This window comes from Solanum verrucosum, unplaced genomic scaffold (assembly GCF_900185275.1).
Source record: "Solanum verrucosum unplaced genomic scaffold, falcon-dt-bn FXZP01000294.1, whole genome shotgun sequence".
NCBI lineage: Eukaryota > Viridiplantae > Streptophyta > Magnoliopsida > Solanales > Solanaceae > Solanum > Solanum verrucosum.
Window position 1 is genome coordinate 913,839 of NW_026019925.1, and position 21,245 is coordinate 935,083.

A 21,245-nucleotide genomic window follows, 5' to 3' on the forward strand; every position below is an offset into this window, starting at 1 on the left:
AAATACAAATATAATCATCATACACGTCATAACATCACATTTAAACAATATAAACATGTAACCCTTTACCTTCACATTTAACCTTCACCTCAAGTGACCCTCATGCTATACCTTGTGCAATGTATGCATAGCGTCCCATACCACCATCCACACCAAGGCACCTCATTAAGGTCACCAATGGTGAACTTACCATTCAACCTTTCCATCCTTACACAATAAAGCATATAAAAGACATAAACATTACATAATTTACATCATCACATTAAGACCAACATCCAAGACAACTCTAAGTCATACTTGTGCAATGTGCAAGTAGCATCCCATACTACTACTCACACTAAGTACTCCTTTGAAGTCACCATAGACAAGGCACATTCATATACAATAGACATGACAAGGAAGTAACTTATAATACAATCCAAGTATAGCATGTATCTTTACATTTAAGCATATAAGCATTAAAGAGTCAACATTCTTCATTAGCTTCATTACATTAAGAGCACCTTCATTCATCAGACATTAGATTAACATTCTTCATTAACACATTACCACAAGAGCACATTCATTACACTTAACATTATAAAGGAACACACCACAACCTCTCTCAAAGCCTACTTGTGCAATGCATAGATGGCGTCACATACCACCACCCACACTAAGTAGTGCATTCTTAAGAAGCCATAGTTCATTAACATTCTTTGTGGGAGTAAGACTGAACCGACATAGACCATGTGAGAAATTCATGGAATTCCGGTGTCACCCTCACCAGATAAGGTTTTCCTACTTGCCTAAGGTAGGATCATCATTTTTATAGCTTAAGTGGATTCACTAGCTAGACCTAGGTGGGAACACAGTTATGGGACAGGAAGATTGCTACTAGATGCCCCGCCTCAACTCACGTGAGGGCATCCATCTCAAGAGATTGTTACTAGAAACCCCGCCTCAACTAACGTGAGGGCTTCCATCTCATTTCAAATCCACTCGGTGCTTGGCAATATTCCCCACAGAGTAATTGACATTCATTACATTCGTTCATTATGGGATAATAGATAGTTACTAGATACCCCGCCTCAATTCACGTGAGGGCATCCATCTCAAACCCAATATTCATTCATTGGAAAGCTCATAGATTCGAAGATGAGAATAGCCTTTCACCTAAGAACCCCCTTATTGTGAGAAAGTCCTTTCACAACAAGTCATTAACATTCATTAGAGTACAATATGAGAATAGCCTTTCAAATAGTACTTCATCATCATTAACATTATCATTGAACTTTATCATTCTTCATTCAAATGTGTGTGTATGTGAGAATAGCCTTTCACATAATCACCATCATTCACAAGTGTTAATAGAGATATAACATTCAATCCTAACATAATTTGCTTCTAAACATGATCATCATTCATTCACTTAGATCACACACATGCTTCACATCATATTTATATATACAACATCATGATAATACTTCAATTCCTTACACTATGCCTTCAAGGCCATGATCACAACATACAAAGTAATTAAAAACCTCTACCTTTCAAGTGGATCAACATCTCTAATACAATTCTACTACAAAAAGTAATTAGGTCAATCTTGCCCTTTCAAGGCTATGATCACAAATCCTCAATTCACCACAATTAGGCATAGATGTTGATACAATTCATTAACCCAAAGCAATTTAGGCATATCCATCAATTCATAATTATCAAACCCACTTCATAAGTCACAATATTGAGAGAAATCATGGGTTTATAGAGTATTTTCATGTTAAATCATCAATTAAACATTAATAAAATCATAATTTATCATTTGAAAACCTTTGATGAAGGAACCCATGAGATTGAGTAAAATCTAGGGTTTTTGAGAAATTTGAAAACTTTGAAATCTATTTTGAATGGACTCTAGGGTGAAAGTTAACCCTAGATGAAGGATCACCATACCTTGCTATTGATTCCCCAAGAAAATTGAAGAAGAAACACCTTGAAATCCCCAACCCTAGCTTGATCTAGATCTTTATCTCCAATGGAGTTTCTAGAGAGGTCTTTTTGGGAGGGAAGGGTTTTGATTTGGGGTTTTAAAATAATAGAATGTAAAATAGAGTTTAGCACTTTTAATACTCTTAAAATATGTAAATAAACCCAAAATAACCGTCCAAACACTTAACTAGCCATGGGAGGAATTTACCAAACCACCATTGGCTTTGTTGTTTCTTTGACATCACACATGTGCAATTTACGAGAGCTATACTCACGGACCATGAGTCCATTCACGGACCGTATTGTTGGTCCATGGTCTGGGTAAGAGAGGTGCATTTAGGGGCTATGACCTACGGAGGCCATCCACGGGGAGTGGATGGACCTATGGGGCGTGACCCCTTTCGTAGGTCACCCCATTTTGGGCAGCCTTATGGTTTCCTTGGGGTCTTGGGGTTTAGACTTAGGGTCCTCCTCAAGGACCCTTAGGGTGGTCCTTGGGGAGTCGTACCTTGACGTTTAACCCCTAAACACCTCAACCATGGCTTGGGACAACAAAAAGCTCCATTAAACCTCACACCAAACTCTAACACACACACGTTAGGCTCTAGTTTAACTTATTCGTTTTTAGGGTCATTACATTATCCCCCACTTAGGAACATTCGTCCTTGAATGACAATTTAAACATATTAAGGGGTAATGAATCAAGACTAGCATCCCACAATCAAGCATGCAACATCAATATAGATGCATAAACATAGGAGAAAACATCCACTCCACATTAATAAGCTCAAAATACAACAAGAAGGTAGGAACTACATCTACAAACTCATTATGCATCAAAACATCAACATTTCTCATTTCATTGGAGGCATTACCTTCTCCAAATCACATCATGCTCATCATAACATCATTAAGAACATTTAAGCAATTTTCTCATAAAAACACATTATACAAGTTCTTCATAAAAAAACATCTAGGCATGTTCAGCATTTAACCACATGAAACATATAGACAACTCAAAATAAATGCACATTAACATGAGGAACATATATCATGAAAACTCATTTTCCCAACTAACAAGAATCCAACTAGAACATGCATAACATAAGGAAACCATGGAAACTCAAATTCACACATGACTCCAAAACATGAAACAAGCTATAAGGAACTCTTGGTCTCAAGCTTGAGTAGGAATAGAAGGAAAGAGATAAGGATATCAAAACTCTCAGAACCATACTATTCAACATACTATTCCCCACTTAGGAGAAACCCAACTAAGGCTAACATGAAAATATATAAGGATCTCAACAAGACATTCACACTATAAGGAGCCATCAACATACCAGAGCTTTTAAACTAGGAAGGTCCTCATTAAGCAACTCTTGCTCACAACAACATTTACCAACACCACTCAAGGTCTCATATGAGTCTACCACACCGGGTCTAAACTCCTCACCTTCACTACACCTCTTAAGGTGAGAATATCAAGCATTCCTAACTCATGAACATCAAGGACACTCAATGACCTTACCATCTAAGCACATTATCTCCCCCATAGGGGTAAGCCTATACAAACTCTTTACCCCATCGCTTCCTTCAATTCTAAGGTCGGAGTAAAACATCACTAAACCTTCACACTCATCACCTAAGGTGAATCACACTCCTATTCCTCTTAAATAAATCTACTCACTCCACATCTCTAGGCATCACTTAAACACCAATATTCATCAAACCTTTCAACAAACCTCAAAACTACAACATCACACATAACCATAAGCAACTCATTCATACTAAATACAACAGTTCTATCAATTACCTCAAATCTTACAAGTCACATAGCCATAATATACATCAATACTCACCTTTTTCTCCCTCAATCCTTGTAGCATTAACCCTTCGAGTAGTCACATTTTCAAGACCACCGGATAAGGAATAAAAGAGAGATCTTATGGAGTTAAGTTCTATGGCACGACTTGAAGAATGAAGAAAGAAGTGTAACTCATAATGTCCTATAGCCTCTCGCTCATATATGTGTCACGACTCACACCGATGAATAAGACTCTACTAGACGTGGCTTGTGAGACATCAATCCTAAAAAAAACAATGTTTGTCACAACCCAAGAGCACCCCTAGTCGTGACATGGCGTACTCGACCCCAAATGGGTCTTATACAAGCCTCATAACATTCATTCATTCATCGCATAGGTAATAGAAATAGTATGGAATTTAAACGTTTTATTCAAAAACCATACAATCTATAGACATTCATTTGTAAAGCGGCGGAATACTAAAGTCTCACATTGCCATCTTAGACAAAACTTTAAACAACATAGGGTCACGACCCTTTACAATCGAAGTCTTAACAAAAGTCTTAAGACATGAAAGAACTAGAAACATTAAAAGTCCTTGTCCTTGATCTATGAGGACATACCACTTGATTCTTGGAAGAATAGCAATCCAAGCACTTCAATCTAGGTAGAAGCAATCACTTGCCGGAACCTACACTTGTAGTAAAACTAAGAGAAATATGGGTTAACACACAAAAATGTACTAAGTATGATGACCATGCAAAAACATGCTTTAAAAGGGACGTTTTGGTTTGAAACCATGCATTATGCCACTTTTTAGAAATATCATGAACAATAGCATATGAGTCATCAAATACAAATATAATCATCATACAAGTCATAACATCACATTTGAGCAATATCAACATGTAATCATTTACCCTCACATTTAGCCTTCACCTCAAGTAATCCTCATGTTATACCTTGTGCAATGTATGCATAGTGTCCCATACCACCATCCACACCAAGGCAGCACATTAAGGTCACCAAATGTGAACTTACCATTCAACATTTCCATCTTTACACAAGAAGCATATAAAAGACATAAACATTACATAAGTCACATCATGACATTAAGACCAACATCTAAGATAACTTTAAGTCATACTTGTGCAATGTGCAAGTAGCATCCCATACTACTACTCACACTAAGTACTCCTTTGAAGTTACCATAGACAAGGCACATTCATATACAATAGTCATGACAAGGAAATAACTCATAATACAATCCAAGTATAACATGAATCTTTACATTAAGCATATAAGTATTTAAGAGTCAACATTCTTCGTTAGCTTCATTACATTAAGAGCACCTTCATTCATTAGACATTAGAGCAACATTCTTCATTAACACATTATCCCAAGGGCACATTCATTACACTTAACATTATATAGGAACACACCACAACCTCTCTCAAAGCCTACTTGTGCAATGCATAGATGGCGTCTCATACCACCACCCACACTAAGTAGTGCATTCTTAAGAAGACATAGTTCATTAACGTTCTTTGTGGAGGTAAGCCTTAACCGACATAGACCATGTGAGCAATTCATGGAATCACGGTGTCACCCTCACCGGATAAGGGATTCCTACTTGCCTAAGGTAGGACCATCGTTTTTATAGCTTAAGTTGATCCACTAGCTAGACCTATGTGGGCACATAGTTATGGGATAGGGAGATTGCTACTGGATATCCTTTCTCAACTCACGTGAGGGCATCCATCTCAAGGGATTGTTACTAGAAACCCCGCCTCAACTCACGTGAGGGCTTCCATCTCATTTCAAATCTACTCGGTGCTTGATATTATTCCCCACAGAGTACTTGACATTCATTACATTCGTTCATTATGGGATAAGAGATTGTTACTAGATACCCCACCTCAACTCACGTGATGGCATCTATCTCAAACCCAACATTCATTCATTGGAAAGCTCATAGATTCGAAGATGAGAATAACCTTTCACCTAAGAACCCCTTTATTGTGAGAAAGTCCTTTCACAACAAGTCATTAATATTCATTAGAGTACAATATGAGAATAGCCTTTCAAATAGTACTTCGTCATCATTAACATTATCATTGAACTTCATCCATTCTTCATTCAAATGTGTGTGTATATGTGAGGATAGCCTTTCTCATAATCACCATCATTCACAAGTGTTAATAGAGAGATAACATTCAATCGTAACACAATTTGCTTGTAAACAAGATCATCATTCATTCACTTAGATCACACACATGCTTCACATCACATTAATATATACAACATCATGATAATACTTCAATTCCTCACACTATGCCTTCAAGGTCATGATCAAAACATACAAAGTAATTAAACACCTCCACCTTTCAAGTGGATCAAAATCTCTAATATAATTCTACTACAATAAGTAATTAGATCAATCTTGCCCTTTCAAGGCTATGATCATAAATCCTCAATTCACCAACAATTCACCACAATTAGGCATAGATGATGATACAATTCAATAACCCAAAGTAATTTAGGCATAATCCATCAACATTTATTCATAATCATCAAACCCACTTCATAAATCACAATTTAGGAATTGAGAGCAATCATGGGTTCATAGAGTATTTTCATCTTAAATCATCTATTAAACATCAATATAATCATAATTTATCATTTGAAAACGTTTGATGAAGGAACCCATGAGATTGAGTAAAATCTAGGGTTTTTGAGAAACTTGAAAACTTTGAAATCTATTTTCAATGGACTCTAGGGTCAAATTTAACCCTAGATGAAGGATCACCATACCTTGCTATTGATTCCCCATTAAAATTGAAGAAGAAACAATTTATGTGGCATTTTTCATTTTTTGAGAGTCTAACAACTTAAGTTTGACCGGGAATTTGGGCATGGAATCTTCAAATATTTCGAAATGAAATTTATACATTTATAAACTACGTAAAAAGTAATATAAGTCACAATAATTGATAATTCAAAAGGTTTAAAAGATCTATGAATAATCGACGGTCAAAAATAGACTTGTTTGAATCTCGAAATCTGAAAAATGTTATATAAAATGAGACGGATGGAGTATAAAATTCTTTTAAGTAACAAGAATAATTTATATGATATGGATGGCAATGCGGTCTAAAATCAAGACCACTTGTCTCTCTCTTTGTTGATAGAAATCAAGCTCTCTTTGCAAATCATAGCTGCCCATGAGATAGGAACACAAGACATATGAAGATCCTTCATTTCACGGAATAGGAGATTACAAGAAACAAGTTTTCCATCCTTGCTTTCTATCATTAGTTCTGTTTCATTCTTCCAAACTGGCAATGGTGTCCTTATGAGAATCGGTCCAACTATTAATTCCTCATGACTGGGATCTAGTATTCTAACGACCTTATAATCATTAGTGTTAGTGTCAACCCCGATTCCTACAGTATGTCAACCAAGTACGGAAGCTCTTTAGTGGGAGAATGCTAGGAGGGAGTTCCCAAAACTCTCTCAATGTTGGGTTATACAAAACAATGCCCCTATAACTAGCAATGCATACACACTTGCAATGTTAACACCTAAATAATTATCCAAGTATTCTACATTTGATGTTATAGATTTGAATGCTTCATCATTTGAATGTAAGGATAGAATATTTTTACCATTATAATAAATGGAATTGGTACTTTCCTCAATTTCGACGTAACGCTTAAGAAGTATGAAGTGATTTGAGAGAGAATTGTAATTATAATGGATAAAGATGAAATCAGGATTATTTATCAAAGAGTACAAACTTTTGGATATACACTGTTGCTCCCAGTATACATGCAAGTGTACGTGGTCGCGCAAGTAATATAGATTCTTTAAGAAACGAGTTATCGTTCCCAAGGGACTTATGATCAATTTATACTTAACACTTAATTCTACAAATAAAACTAAAAGTAACCTTTTCAAGAGTTGATGATTGGTTGTTAATTACTACTAATTATGAACTAAATGAAAATAACTAATTGTGAACGGCTTTAATATGATGTATCAATCAAGTTAAAAGAAATTCCATGGCTATAACATATATTGAATATCATGTATCATATTATTGGCTTAGAATTTATTTCAGTTGTCAAGTTACTCGTTTGTAGGGTTAATTGTATGAGTCGGGCTACACACCTTTAGTCACCTACTCCAGTTAGCTATCTAACTACATCGTTGAGCGAGGATAAATAGTCTAACTGGCGAGCATTTATATTTCATCCTATTTTGTAACCAAGCAAGTTGTTTGTCCGAGCGTCACTCCTGAACAAAAATGACCTCAATCTAATGGGTCGATCGAGCTCTCTATAATCTCTGGTCTATCTAACCCCTCCTCTCTCGATTTTAAGATTAGACAATAGATTTATCTCTAGGTGGCCAATCAATAAATACTAAAACAAGAATATAAAAGTAACTTATAATGACAACCAATAATTAATTCATAAAGCCTTCAATAATCAACAATCCATTCGTAGCTACAGCCCCAGAACTAGGGCGGTTAGCCACTCATGCTATTAGAAAACCACAAAATACAATTGTTCATACGATTCCCAAAAAATAGAAGAGTTAGAAGATCAAAATCTATTACAAATGTAGATACTTGCTCTTGCATGCCAATGAAAAGTCCAACCCCCACAATGGATCCCTAAGGGTCTATTTATAATAGTTAGGAACAATAGAGTTGAATTCTATTTTAACTAGGACTCCTTTTTAAATCAACTTTCGCCAAAACTCTGCACAAGTATGGAGCACCGCGCCCAATTCGCACCTGGTAGGCTGGCGCGCCGCGCTGCCAATGCGCCCAAAAGGGGTCGCAGGTAACTAGAGCTTGGCGCGTCGCGCCCTTGCTGCGCCAGTGGTGCTGGGTCTCCGTGCCTGGCTACTGCTCCTGGCAGGCTTCTCATCTTTAACTCCTTTTTCTTCCTCGACTCAATCACTTCCATTCGAAACCCTGCAAAATTTCTAATCATGTATGTTAGTATGCAATCATCACAATCTTAAACCAAAATATGCTAGTTAGATTAGTGAATGTTCTAAAACTTACGTTAAAGATGGGTAATTTGTAGTAATTGGGCATATAAATATGCCCAAGATCACCACCCCACACTTAAACATTTGTTAGTCCTCGAACAACCTCTATCTTATCAAATCATACTCTTAAACCTTGGACTCTTCACCTCACTTTACAATCAACCAAACATATTTAACCATGATCTTGTGGCACACACTACATGCAATAATTTCAACTCTTGCTTATAGTCTACCAATCAACAATTTACAACCTCGATGAATGACTCTTCTCAAATAATTCTTGGCTAATGCAATATCACAGAGACAAGACAAACAAGATTAAGCACTAAACAAGTTTCGTGAATGTCCTCACCACTTTGAGTATAACCTTTCTTTCGCACTAACAACAATGCATTGCAATCAGAAGGCCATTTTTTTTTTATAAAATTCACTCTCACACTCACACTCACAAATGAAGTTTTCACATATCCTAACATGCCATAAGCTTGACCTTGGTGTACTTTAATTTTCACAAAATGTTACTCATAGAATCAAGAGGACTTTCATTCGGTTGTAATGTTGGCTTTAGGTAAGGGAGGATACATTTGGGTAAAATTCGTGACTCATACTCCCTAATGCACATGTTTTGTTGTCCTTGCTAACATTCACAACTCTTTCTTCCCATTTGATTTCCCCATTATATGTTTTCCAATTAAATTTAACACCTTGCCTTCACTTTCACTTGAGCCTTTTTTTTTTTTTCGATTAGCCACCTTTGACTTAGGCTTTTCAGCCTTGGTCGAAGTACACAATGTCCCAAGGGACCAGGGCCAATCACAACCTTTTAGGACTTATGGGGTATCATTTGTCTACCTTTCTAGATCTTTTCCACAAAACCAAGCATTTCAACCCTATCCATTTAAACCAAAGTTTTCATTTTCTTCAATTCAAAATAGTGCATTAAAGATTACTTTGGGATCAAACTAATGGTATCAACAAAAAGGGATTCAGCTCAATTCAGTGGGTTAGAACAAAATCAAGGCTACAAGGCTCAATGGGGCTAAGCTAGGGATATTTTATTTGGAGGCACATAAGGAAATTCAAACTTGGCTAATCAAAGAAACGCCTCAATCATATTCTATAATTTACACAAGTTACTCCTTAGGCACACTTGGGGCAAGTTCTAGATGTTATTCAATACAAAAACTAAGCAAATACTCTTCACACATGGCATCACAACACACATAAGGACTCAATACTTGTAGCATGCTCACATAATTTGCATTACGGTGTTTCCACACAATTATGCCCATATTCATTATTTTCCATATAGAGTCAAGACAAAAAGATTATGTTTGTTTTCAAGGTCACCATTTAAATGTTTCAAACAAAGTGTTACCACCCATGACGTCTAGCCAATTATCAAGACAAGATTTCAAAGTGCCAAAGAGGTAGGTTTCATACTTCTACTCCTAATGACTAATTTTCCCTTAAGACGGTCGTCATCCATCCATCATCGGGAAACGTCACTCCTAGACAACTCTAAGACTCAAGAAAGCAATAAAACTAGTCCTAATCGGTTCAATGGGACTATCCTCAGGAAAAGAACCAAAAACAAAATGTGAGGACCCCTCCTAAAAATAAAAAAGACTCGATAAAGCTGTAAACTATGTACAATGAAGTTCAACTTCCACCCCACAGTTAAACAAAACACTTTCCTCAGTGTGTAAAATAAAACAAAGTGCAAAGGTAAAAAAGAACTCCCTTTATGCCTCTAGGCCATGTGCTTCAAATCAACGGGTTGCCACATTAGTGGAAAAGTCCATAGTCATCAAGGCTGCATTACCATCTCCATCACCCGCATCAGTATCATCATCTCCGAGGCTAGTATCATCTGACTCATATTCCTCCGAGCCATCCTCCTCATCATCAGGGCATCATCATCATCAATGGGTTCTTGGAAAGTCGGGCCCATCCGACACATGTGCATCGCGCTATGTGTCAAAGGGTAACTCTCCGCTAGTGTCTCCAATTCATCCTTAGTTACCGGACGACCACCTATCCGCAGTTGTAACTCAGCCATTCCAAACATACGACCCATCCAACTATCATCACGAGCTTGCCTATCAATAGCAGTCAATACGGGCCCGTTGGATGGATCGTGCGCTTTAGTGCGCGTGACATCAACCAAATGGCACACTAGATGAGGGGCACGGGGGGGGGGGGGGGGAGGCACACATCACGAACCTCCTCATCAATCAGTAACGCCCATAAGTACCTAGTAATGATGCTCCCATACAGAAACGTCATCTCTTATTGGTCCTAAACTTAAGCATGTTTTGTTTCAAAATCGCCCCAACATTCACCGGCAAGCCTTTCATCAACTGGTATATTATCACCACTCTCTCCCTTGTAACATCAGTCGTATGCTTACAAGGTAGTAGGGTACTACACACAATTTTCAATCACATGCAAGCCTCCAAATTAAAGTGCCCATAGTGAAGAGTCAAGTGACGTCCCGTGTCTCGCACCCTATCCCACCGCGCAACAGAATTCATCCCACACAAAGTATGCCTAATATCACGATATGGTGGTCTTTCAATCATAGCCAAAAAATCAGCATTATCACAATTCGGAGTACCCAAAAATTCATTCAGTGATTCAACATAAAATCTCACCCAACTGTCCCTAATGAACCCTTTATTTATCTCAACATGATGTGTATTCCAATTCGCATAAAATTCACGAACTAAGCTTAAATTGCACTCACTTTGATCCATGAAGACATACTGGAGTCCCAAAGCATTGATTTTGGCAAGAATGTTGGGAAATTCCTATTGCTATCGCCCCTCATTGACATACTCATCACCTAAGTACTTGGATTCTTATTGACATTCGTACCAATTCTTTCCATAATGCATTACAGCTTGCCCGCCAAATTTTTGGGGCGGTAAATTATCGGGTTCCCGACTAGAAGTTTCGGCAGCCGCTCCTTTCCTACTCCTCTTAGTACCCGAACCACTAGCAATATTCTTACCCTTAGGAGCCATCTTAACACCTAACAATGGAAGAATATATAAAGAGAAAAACAAAAAATTTTGGGGAAAAAGGAGGTGGGGGGAGGGTAGGCAGTGGGGTGGGTGGGTTTGGAGGGTTTTGAAAATTTGTAGGTTAGAATGGGTTTGAGGGTGGTAGAGTTAAGGAAAAGGGAAGGGAAGAAGGTTTTGGTTGGGATTAATGGAGGAATTTGGGATTTTGGGGAAGAAAAGAGTTGGAGAAGATGAAGAAGTTGTGGGTTTAGAGAGAGAAGATTTAGAAAAAAGGGTTTATTTGGGTAGGTGGAGGAGTTAAAAGGGTGGAGTTTTAGTGGGCCCCACGAATTTCCCAAGAATTATGAAACTTCTGTTAATCGAGACGGGGACGATGTGCCCACTTCGCGCCTGAACGCTGGGGCGACGCGCTGCCAGTGCGTTAAAACGCGGTCGCTTGCCCTTGGCGCGGCGCGCCTGTTCTGCGCTAACCCTAGTGGCGTGATGCACCCGCTACCGGCGTTCTATGGGGGGCCTGGCGCGATGGGGGCGCGTTGCGCTGCCAGTAAGCTAGAAAAAGGCCCCAGTAAATGAGCCTGGCGTGGCGCGCCCTAATTTCACCCAAACTGCATTTTTCAACATATTTCGTCTATTTTCGGGTGCTTCCTCCTCTTATGACCTGCACATGAACCAAACAATGTGACATTATAATGGTGGGTTGCCTCCCACCCAGCGCCTTAGTTTTGGTCGTGGCACGACTCATTTTTTTGTTTTTTTTTTTTTATAATTTCTAAAGTCCTATCTAAATAACAAACTAAGAAAATAAAAACTCTATACCTAAAAAAATTGAAACTAAGCTAAAATTTCAAAATTAAGCAGAACTACTACCTATTACATATTATTCACGGGTTGCCTCCAGTGTAGCGCTTGATTTCGTGGCACGACGCAGCTTTGATCATTCATTATTTAGCTCAAGAGCCTCCCGATCACGATCCGAGTCCCCACCAAAGTAGTATTTCACTCTTTGCCCATTTACCAATAACGTTGGCCTATCTCGCCTTTAAGTTCAACAACTCCATGTTGTGTCATTCTTACCACTTCGAAAGGACCACTCCATTTAGACCTTAGTTTTTTGGGGAATAACCTCAATCTAGAGTTAAAGAGTAGTACCTTCTCTCCCGGGGTGAAAGTTCTAGCAACTATGTGCTTGTCATGCCATCTTTTCGTCTTTTATTTGTAAAGCTTGGCGTTCTCATATGCATGGAGCCTAAACTCCCCAAGTTCATGCAACTGATTCACTCTCTTTCTACCGGCCAGCTCGGGGTCCAAGTTCAACTTCTTAATCGCTTAGTAGGCTTGATGCTCTAATTCCGCCGGAAGGTGACATGTTTTTCCAAATACTAGGTGATAGGGAGAAGTCCCTATGGGTGTCTTGTATGCAGTCTGATATGCCCACAACGCATCATCCAACTTCTCAGCCTAATCTTTCCTCTGTGCATTCACCATTTTCTGCAAAATTTGCTTTACCTCTCTATTTGACACCTCTACTTGGCCACTTGTTTGAGGATGATAAGTTGTCGCAACCTTATGATGAATACCATACTTAGCAAGAAGGTTCTTAACAAGATGGTTAATGAAATGCTTACCTCCATCACTTATGATTGCCCTTGGAGTGCCAAAGCGAGTAAAGATGTGCTTCTTGATGAACTTTATCACCACCCTTGAGTCATTGGAAGGAATAGCGACTGGCTCAACCCATTTGCTAACATAATCCACATCCACAAGAATGTATTGATTTCCACTTGATGGTGGAAAGGGACCCATAAAGTCAATACCCCACACATAAAAAATTTCCACCTCCAGAATGTTACTTAGTGGCATCTCATGTCGTCTTGAAATAGTACACAACCTTTGGCATCTATCACAACCCTTCACAAAAGCAACATAATCTTTAAATAGCGAGGGCCAAAAGAAACCAGATTGTAGTACCTTATGAGCAGTGCGCTCTCCTCCATGATGACCTCCATATGGGCTAGCATGACAACTTTCCAGCACTTTGTGAACCTCAGATTCCGGGATGCACCTTCTCACTACCCGGTCTACCCCTTGCTTGAACAAAAATGGTTCATCCCAACATGGTTAAGCTTTTTTCTTTTGTTGGGTGGTAGCACCCGGAGGATAATCACCACTTACTATCAAATTCACTATGTCTGCATACCAGGGCACTTGAGAGATATCCAATGCCATTAATTGTTTATCCGGAAACTCTTCCCGGATTTGCTATTTGATCTTCCATACCATTCCTATCCTTGATTTTGAGGTTGAATTCTTGGAGAAGCAAAATCCACCGAATCAGCCTTGGTTTAGCATCCTTCTTGTTGAATAGGTACCTAATAATTGCATGGTCAGTAAAAACAATCACTTTAGTACCTACCAGATATGATCTGAACTTGTCGAAGGTGAACAATAGAGCCAGCATCTCCTTCTCAGTCACTGTGTAATTAGCTTTTGTAGATTCAAGGGTCTTGCTTGTATAATAGATTGAGTGGAACACTTTATTCTTCCTTTGTCCTAACACTGCACCCACTACTATGTCGCTTGCATCACACATGAGTTCAAATGGTAATTCCCAATTAGGAGCAATTAAGATGGGAGCTTCAATTAAGTTCCTTTTCAACATCTCAAAAGCTTTTAAGCACATCTCATCAAAGTCAAACTTCACCTCCTTCTCTAAGAGAATGCACGTAGGTCTTGCAATCTTGGAAAAATCTTTGATTAATCGCCTATAAAATCCTGCATGACCAAGAAAACTACGCACCCCTTTTACAAAAAGGGGGGGGGAGGGAATTTTTCAATAACTTCTACATTGGCCTTACCAACCTCTAAACTAGACTTAGACACCTTGTGTCCTAGCACTATCCCCTCTCTTACCAAAAAATGACATTTTTCCCAGTTTAGAACTAAGTTAGTGTCTTCACATCTAGCAAGTACTTTATCAAGATTTAGGAGACATACCTCAAAAGACTTCCCAAAGACGGAGAAATCATCCATGAACACCTCTACAAAGTCTTCCACCATATCATGGAAAATGGCCATCATACACCTTTGAAAAGTTGTCGGTGCATTGCAAAGTCCGAATGGCATGCGATTGAAAGCATAGGTACCATAAGGACAAGTGAACGTGGTATTTTCCTGATCCTCTTGGGCAATTAAGATCTGGTTGTAACCGGAATACCCATATAAGAAACAATAGTACTCTTGACCTGCTAATCGGTCAAGCATCTTTCCGAGTATCTGATCAATGAAGGGAACGTGGTAGTGATCTTTCCGAGTAGCATCATTTAGTTTCCGGTAATCCATGCAAATTCTCCACCCGGTCACTATTCTAGTAGGAATCAACTCATTCTTTTCGTTCCTTACCACTATCATACCTCCCTTCTTGGGAACACATTGTACTGGACTTACCCACTTACTATTAGAGATTGGATACACAATTCCAGCATCTAACCACTTTATTACCTCTTTTCTCACCACTTGTTTCATCAAAGGATTTAGTCGACGTTGATGTTGTTCACTTGGTTTGTGATCTTCTTCCATGTAGATTCTGTGCATACATAGCCGGACTAATCCTATGAATGTCAGTCATCTGCCATCCAATAGCTTTCTTTCTCCGCTTTAGAATCCTCAATGCCACTCCAACCTATATTTCAGACAACTCTGCAGAAAGTATAACAGGCAACATTTCATTAGTACCCAAAAATGCATACCTAAGGTGAGCCGGCAGTTTTTTCAGTTCCAGCTTTGGGGATTGTTCAATTGAGGGTTTGGGTGGTGGCCCTAACTCATGCTCTAATGGTTCCACTCTCCGCTTGTGAGGCTCCACAAATGCCAGATTCAGACATGTTTTTATCTCTTGAGCCTCAGTGTCTTCATCTCTTATGAACTATTAGCACTCTTTCTAAGGGGTCTTCGGGCACAACTAACTGTGACTCTACTATGCGATCAACCACATTAATAGCAGACAACTCTTCATAAATAGAAGGTAATTTTAGAGCGCGGTAAACATCAAATACCTCTACCTTATCATGTGCCCTCATGGTTAATTGACCAGCTACTACATCAATCAAAGCCCTACCCGTGGTCAAGAAAGGACGTCCCAAAATGAATGGAACTTCAGGATCATGTTCAAAGTCTAAAACCATAAAATCTACCGGAAAAATCAATGAACCTACTTGCACTAACACATCTTCTACCACCCCCTCTGGCCTAGCAATGGATCTATCAGCAAGTTGGAGAATAACAATGGTTCGTTTGGACTACCCAACCCAAGCTTTAGATACAAAGATAAGGGCATCAAATTTATACTTGCCCCCAAATCACATAACCCTCGGGCATGAACACTTTGCCCAATTGTAATCTGCACAGTAAAACTACCTGGATCTTTTAACTTTTTGGGCAGTCTATTTTGGATCCTTGAGCTGCACTCCTCAGTAAGTGCTACAGTTTCATATTCCGTGAGCCTCCTCTTGCTCGCCACAATGTCCTTCACGTATTTAGCATACTTTGGGATACCCTGCAAAATGTCAACCAAAGGTAGATTAATGTGAACCTGTTTAAGGAGAGAGAGAAACTTACCGAAGCATTCATCTTCATTCTGCTTTTTCAACCTTTGTGGAAATGGAGGTGGTAACATCTTTTGAGGAATGGGTACCTCAACACTGGAGCTTTTTACTACCTCTTCCACCTTCTTTTCTTTGTTACTTACCTTAGTGTCTCTCTTCTTTGGAGCTAGTTCCTCTAATTGCAGCCCACTTCTAGTACTTACTGCATGCAATTGCTTTGGGTTGGGCTCAGTATCACCAGACAACCCACCTTGAGGATGCAAGTTCAAAGAATTAGCCACTTGCGCAACTTGTTTCTCTAAACTCATTTGGGACATCTAGATGTTTCTAATGTTCTCATCCTGCTTATCTATTCTAGAATTTAATTTGGTCCCTATTTCAGTCATGAGCTTTTGGAGTAGCTCTTCATTGGTCATCCCCCCTTTTGGTGCACTAGGATTTGAGCCTTGGTTAGGATTGTAGTATTGTTGCCCAATCCCTTGAGAACGGTATTGGTTTGCTCCTTGCGCCTGATTTTGGTTTTAGTTACCACCCCATGAGAAGTTATGATGGTTCTTCCAACTAGGGTTGTAAGTATTACCATAATTTTTTTGCACTTCACCCCTTTGCGCATTACCCACATAGTTTACGGAATCAGGGTTTGCCTCACATTGTGCTGTTTCATGAGTTCCACTACCACATACCTCACACCAATTTGCTGCCTGTTGTACCACATTTACCGATCCCAGATTTAGAGCCATTTGTTTATAATCTAAGGTCATGCTATGTTGCATTGCATCTAATTTGGCATTTATGGTAGTAGCTTGGTCTACAACTAAGATCTCTGCAGCCTTTTGGGTTGGGGTTCTAGACATTTCCCCTTCATACCTTTGGTTCCCTTCAGAAAGTTTATCGAGAAAGGCGAAGAACTCCACTCGTTATGGATAGGGCTTGTCTACCTGCTGCACTATTAAGAAGAGAACGAGCATTATAGTCTAAACCTTCAAAGAAAGTGTGAGCAAGGACCTCATTGGTTTGCATGTGGTGTGGGCAAGCAATCAACATTTGTTTGAAACGTGCCCATGTTTGGTATATGTCCTCCCCTTGCTTTTGAACAAAGTTTATTATTTCACCCCTCAGCTTCACGGTTTTCTTGGATGGAAAAAATTGACTCAATAACTTCTTATCTAAATCATCCCAAGTAGTGATGGAGTTTGGAGGCTCAGAGTCTAACCAACGTCTTGCAGCTCTTAACAATGAGTATGGGAACACAGTCAGCCGTACATAGTCTGATGAGACTCTAATTGGGATGTATGTATTAGTAACTTCTATGAAAGTCCAAGATGGAATTGAGGATCCTTATGAGGGAGACCAGTGAATTGCCCATTAGTATGGAGAATATGTACCATGCTCTGTTTTAGTTCAAATCTACCCCTCGGTGGAGGTTTCCTAATACTAGATGCTAAATTGTCCGTGAGTGGGAGTGCCACATCACGTACAGGTCTTGCATGTATAATAGATGGAACCCCTTGTTTAATCGGATTTCCAGGGTTATTCGGGTTATTCACATTGTCTTGATTATCATCATCAATGTTTTTCGGAAGACCTAACCCCGATTCTCCTCGTCGTCCTTGATTCACCATCTTCCTGCTCTGTCACAAAGCTCTCTCAAGTTCGTTGTAAGGTTCTACAAGATCACCTTTCAGAGATAGACTTGAAATTTCAATGCCTGCAAGAAACAAGCTAAGATCAAGAAATTGATAACTGAAGAAACTAATTGTAGACTTAAGAAGATTGAATATAGATCAATTTCTAAGTCCCCGGCAGCGGTGCCAAAAACTTGTTGCTCCTCAGTATACACGCAAGTTTACGTGGTCGCGCAAGTAATATAGATTCTGTAAGGAACGAGTTATCGTTCCCAAGGGACTTATGAACAATTTATACTTAACACTTAATTCTACAAATAAAAGTAAAAGTAACCTTTTCAAGAGTTGATGATTGATTGTTAATTACTACTAATTATGCACTAAATGAAAATAACTAATTGTGAACGACTTTAATATGATGTATCAATCAAGTTAAAAGAAATTACAGGGCTATAGCATATATTGAATATCATGTATCATATTATTGGCTTAAAATTTATTTCAGTTGTCAAGTTACTCATTTATAGGGTTAATTGTATTAGTCGGGCTACACACCTCTAGTCACTTACTCCAGTTTGCTATCTAACTACATCGTTGAGCGGGGATAAATAGACTAACTAGCGAGCATTTATATTTCATCCTATTTCGTAACCAAGCAAGTTGTTCGTCCGGGCGTCACTCCTGAACACAAATCACCTCAATCTAATGGGTCGATCGAGCTCTCTATATTCTCTTGTCTATCTAACCCCTCCTCTCTCGATTTTAAGATTAGACAATAGATTTATCTCTAGGTGGCCAATCAAGAAATACTAAAACAAGAATATAAAAGTAACTTATAATGACAACCAATAATTAATTCATAAAACCTTTAATAATCAACAATCCATTCGTAGCTACAACCCCAGAACTAGGGCGGTTAGCCACTCATGCTATTAGAAAACCACAAAATACAATTGTTCATACGATTCCCAGAAAATAGAAGAGTTAGAAGATCAAAATCTATTACAAACATAGATACTTGCTCTTGCACGCCAATGAAAAGTCCAACCCCCACAATGGATCCCTAAGGGTCTATTTATAATAGTTAGGAACAATAGAGTCGAATTCTATTTCAACTAGGAATCCTTTTTAGATCAACTTTCGCCAAAACTCTGCACAAGTATGGAGCACCGCGCCCAATTCGCGCATGGCAGGCTGGCGCGTCGCGCTGCCAATGCGCCTAAAAGGGGTCGCAGTTAACTGGAGCTTGGCGCGTCGCACCCTTGCTGCGCCAGTGGTGCTGGGGTGCCGCGCCTGGCTGCTGCTCCTGGCATGCTTCTCATCCTTAACTCCTTTCTCTTCCTCGACTCAATCACTTTCATTCGGAACCCTGCAAAATTTCTAATCATGTATGTTAGTATGCAATCATCGCAATCTTAAACCAAAATATCCTAGTTAGATTAGTGAATGTTCTAAAACTTACGTTAAAGATGGGTAATTTGTAGTAATTGGGCATATAAATATGCGCAAGATCACACACTTTAATCTAATTAGTGATTTTGCTGGTAATCTCTTCAATATGTCTATCATCACATCATCGAGAAGTTTGATAATACTTTTCTCCTCCACCTCTTCCATTCTCTAGAAATGAGCTTTTGTCCATTCTGTAATTCATCACTTACAACTATGAGGGGGATAGGTTAATTCCATTGCCAAGAGATCATTTTTATTTTATTTAAATTTTTACCAATATCTACACGCAGGTAAACTTTTGTAAGCGCTTTACCTGGGTATGCAATGATCCTTTTTTATAGCAATCTTTTCAGATCTATGACTATTTATTTAAAATAATTAGTTTTTTTTCAATTCAAGAATTACTGTGAATGCGGTTGTTTGTATTTATATTTTGGTTTGCTTCCACCTATTCTTCTATTTCTATAGTTTATTTGTCGTTTCGGCTTTGTTTCTATCCTTACACTCACTACTTGTTGTTCGGGATAACATGTTGGCTAACCTACTTGTGGGTTATAGTTGGTGTCATCATGACTCAAGGAATCGAGTCATGACACCCACATTACTATCACACATTCTACCCATTGATTACATGGAAAACTTTTTTACCTATAAATAATGATGCTTCGTCCGTTGTGTTTGGGAGGAGATGAAATATGTTAAGTGTAAAAAAATATAATAGTATGTAGTAGTGAAAGAGAGAGTTGAGACAAACAAAATATTAATTATAAGTCTTCAACTATATATTCACTAAATAAAAGAGAGTAGTTATATGTTGAATGAATGATCATAAGAATAACAAAAGTGGCATGTCTCCAAACCACGAGGACTCACAAAAAGTTGTGTAGGCAAATGGAATCCAGTACTAACTGCGAGCCTGATAGGATGTGCCAACACCTATATTATAAGATAATATAGGCACAAGAATGCATGCAATCAGTACTCGAAATTATGAAATATGGGGAAGATGCATGACATGACCTAATACCACGATGAGTCTAAAAATTATGATAATGCAATGACAAAAAAAACATAAAAATAAACTAAAATGTGATTTTGTAAGCATAGTATGAGGTCATGCATTCCTCTTTAAATCATAATCATAATCATAATATATGTTGGAGATACCATGAAGTAAACCATGTGAGCTTTAACAAGGAGTTCAATGTACTGCTCTCACATAAAAAAGAGAGTGTCCTACTTGCCAAGGTAAATATCATAATTATGAGTTTATGTAGATCCACTATCTAGAGTCAATTAAGATTAAGTTCTATGGGGGCATGTAGTTCTGAGACTTGAATATTCAGCAAAAGTCCAACTCGGTGCTAAGTTATCTCCCTGTGGAAAACATTCATAATCATAATTGTATTCTTTGAAACAGTAAGAATCTAGTAATATTGAATCATTCATAAAATTTTGATAATCATCATAAGAATATCTCCTTAAAAATCATGATGTATAGTCTTAAGAGACACTATAATTGACACCATCTAAATCATTATAGACATTCATAATGAAAGGTGCTTTAATCAGAAACATCATATTTTCATATAGACTTGTTGATACTTTATTTAAAAGCACCATTGATTCATTAAAATCTCCATAGCCTAATGCATGTATATCAACAAAGCTTGACTCATGATCATGACA

At 38.4% G+C, this 21,245-nt stretch overlaps 1 pseudogene; it reads right to left on the minus strand.

Annotated features, from left to right (window-relative positions):
- Window positions 1-6,941: 6,941 nt before the first annotated feature.
- Window positions 6,942-19,721, minus strand: LOC125827530 (putative F-box protein At3g52320; annotated as a pseudogene).
- Between the last annotated feature and the right edge of the window lie 1,524 nt (window positions 19,722-21,245).